Source organism: Phaethon lepturus, unplaced genomic scaffold (genome assembly GCF_000687285.1).
Source record: "Phaethon lepturus isolate BGI_N335 unplaced genomic scaffold, ASM68728v1 scaffold10550, whole genome shotgun sequence".
In the NCBI taxonomy this organism is placed as follows: Eukaryota; Metazoa; Chordata; class Aves; order Phaethontiformes; family Phaethontidae; genus Phaethon; species Phaethon lepturus.
In genome coordinates, this window is record NW_010509834.1 from 53,048 (window position 1) to 56,728 (window position 3,681).

Sequence of the window (3,681 nt, forward strand, 5' to 3'; positions counted from 1 at the left end):
TATCCAGAAATAGCTATGTGTTAGGAGGCTCATGTGAGTAGCAAAACTGTGGGGAAATAGAGATATCTAGCACATGCTTCAGCAAGTCAATGCATTACAGCAGCAAACATGCATACGAAAAAGAGACACACAAAAAAGGACAATACCATATTCCTCTAGCTTAATGAGTTCATGATCTTTTTTTATAGGTGGGATGCTGAAGAACAAAGTGATTTAACCTGGAAACAAGCAGCATAAGAATAAACTAGTATTTTCTGTATTGTGTATTGCTGGGCTTTCCACTGGACCTTGCTTACTGTATGCAGTGGCTCATTCATAAACATCACCAGCTCTTCAGACACAGGCAGCTGGTCCCAGCCCTGCAGTGAACACAAACATTAAAAAGCACACAACAGTAGCAGCAAGAACAAATTTTACTTAATGAGTGTGAATGAATATCAGCTGTATGTAGAGAAGCTGGAAATACGCTGGAAGCAGAGACCAAACCATGGCAGTAACACACCTCTAAGGGTGTGGGATGGGTGCCCTGTGCAATTGACAGGCTTCATGTTTTCTAAGCATTGCAACTTTATTGGAATAAGCACATTTCTTGCTGACAGAGTTCAGCTACCAGTTTGCGTTGAGAACTTGTTTTGTACTACCAAAAGGGAGAAAGAATGAGCATGCTTGTACAAAGTGTTTGCACTTCTTCTCTCTCCCAGGAATTTGCTCTTGTGGGTTTTTTTCTTGTTTTGCTGTTTTTTTATGTATGTTTTGACTGGCAGCGTACAGTGTTCTTTTTAATGCGGAGGGACCCTGCGCAAACAATGGTGCCACTACACCTAGCAAAAGCCATCGAAACCTCAGTGATAAAGTCACAAAGTGGAAGCCATAGATGAAAGTCTGTCCTGAGTAGCAGCAGTACCTCAGTCCCCACAGCCATTCCTGGCCTGCTGTGCAGCATGGCATGCGTTCCCTTTTCAGACTTCAGGATCCTGTGGTGGGCTACCTGTCTCATGAAATGCAAAGAGCCTCTTGAGTCTGTAAGCTGTATCATCTTGCTACTGTTCCAGTCAACACTTCCTCCCCTTTCCCTGTTTGTGTCCCATCCCTGGCAAGAACAAGCCATGCAGGTCACAGATCTCAAGCTGACATAGTTTATGATGATCCATAGTTCATCATCTTGAAAAAAAAAAAGAGATAAAGAGGTACATTCAACCTTGGATTCCTTTTGGTGGTATAATGGTGAGTTGAGTTGAACTCAGTTACAAGGTGACCTAATACATACATATGCCAAGGTCTCTGGATAGCCATTCAAAAAAATCACACACTATGCTGAGAACTGCTAACTCTTTACACAAACTTTATTGAAACCAGCTAGCAACAGGAAAAAAGATGACTTTTTCATGCACATTGCATGCAACAGCACCACACAGACTTGGAAAGTGCTTAATGCAAGGCATGTATCCAGGAATATTTTTCAAGACCGCTGAAAGACTTCTCCAAGTTCTGTCCCTTGTCAAACCCGTCCATTGTACTAACGTTTTTCCATAGTTCCTTCTTGTTGTTTCCTTGGGTGTGACTGCCCCTCCTGAGCCTTTCTTATCCCAGCAGTCCAAGCAATAGTAAATTAGCACAGCTTACCTGTCCTCTGAACCTTTGCTTCCTGCTCTGCAGATGTGCTACATCCCAAATCTGAAAGAACAACCTGGCACCTGCCAGGTCCCTAGGGGATGAAGATGCACCTCCTTCACCTCAGTGTGCTCACAGGCATATCCAGCTTCACACCACAGCCCAGGCATTACCTTCGAGGAGGGGAGAAGGGGTGCCACAGTCCCTGAAGTGAATTTTCTGACCCCGTACTTGTAAGTCCATAGTCCATAGTGGATTTTCTAAGTCTGTGCTGTTGTGAAATTTTGCTTGCTTCATGCTCTCCCTGTCCATTTGGGACTGCAGCTGCGTGGCCTCTGCTTTTCTGACATTTATTTCCAGAGCTTGTTCTTGCTTCCTTCTCTGCCCACGTTCTATCTGCATTGTACTCCCTTGGTCCTGTCTGTCCGCCTGCTCCACAGCAGCAGCTTGTTCTGTAATATCAGTGATGCCAGCACTCTTCAGGTTTGATCAGCTGTATATCTCAGGAAGATTTTTCTAACCACAGCATGTTGGAGGCCTCATCTCTTCGTTTCATTATGAGAGGTTAATATGCTCTGTCACTGCGCAGTTCACTATGTTCTGCTTTTAGCATACAAATTGAAATACTGCAAAATTATTAGAGTTTCCTTACACACAAGAAAGTTTGGTTAAAAACAAACAAGCTACTCCTGGGAGTTCTCAGAGGAAATTGGATAACTCTGTGCAGTGAAAGAAAAGATTTCACTCCTTACTGAGATGCTTCATTCAGACCTAATAGTGATTTTAAATTCCAGGAGATGTTTTTCAAACACACACACAGATTTATAATAAAGGTTTCTTATCTGCAAAGTTGCATACCAAAGAACACACCAGTTCAGGGGCAGAGGAAGCTTTTGCAGCCTGGATTTTAGCCAGATTTTGTGTGTGTGTGTTTGTACATACACGTATTTATGCATATGTGTGGAAATCTGTCAGCAAGATTGCTATCCTTATCCCAACCATGTGCCTTTTGCAAATCATACAGTGAACTTGTCAGGCATTTCATGAATATAGAGTTGAGTGGTTTATCTTCTAAACGGTTATCTTCTGAACAGTTATCTTCTGTTCTCCCACTCTCACCACACACTGCACAGCACTGGCTTGATTTACAGGCTAAGCTTTTCTAGGGGAGAAGAATTCAGTTTCCGACCCTGTCCTCCCTTGCTCAATGCAAAGCAATACCCAAAACCTTCTTTTTCTTTGGTGTTCTGAGAAGTTGTCATTGTTTGGAGAGTAAACAAGACAGAGAAAAGATCTTTTGCTGATACTGCCTCTGAAGAAATGATGAATATACCTTTGAAAATCCTCCTTTGATTTTGACTTCTGGCAAAAAAAAGGTTTTTCTCTTCTGCTCCCCTACCCTCAAAGGTGAGCAAGAGAAATAAAGAGGTAGAGCTGCGTACCAAGTGTCTGTTTAACCTAATCACTACCTTTGTCAAATACTATTTAGAAAATCATCATGAAAAGTGATTCTTCTAGAAAATATGCTGTGCTCTTCTATTTTAAAAACAGGTCATGAATCCCTAGTTAGGAACTATTTTGCTATAATGGCAGAGTTAATTGCATGATGCTTTATGTAAACTGGAGTTTGTGTGTGATCTAAGACCTCTGTACACAGGATTATTATTTTCAGATTTGCTTGGAAGACAGTATTTAGCAAATATTCTACAGAAACATTATGCTATTGCTATTGCAGATAACCATGGATTAGATCACTGAATCCACAGGTGGGGGAAAAACAAAATTTGGTTCTCGTTCCCGCAAGGCAGTGTAGTAGCTCAAACATGATGCTAACATCAAGGTTCAGGAAAAATGTTCAGACCAGAGAGAAGAGATCCTTGGGACTTTTTATTCTTCACTGTGATTTTGCTTCTCTTTTGTTTCTACCAAAAATCATCCCATACTGACATCAGAATGGCATAACATCTAAAAAATGTAGCTGCTACATGTGAAACTGGAGTTCTGTGAGACTTCAGAGCTACCATGTTAGCCCGATGCGTACTGCTTGGAAGGAAGGAAGGAAGGAAGGAA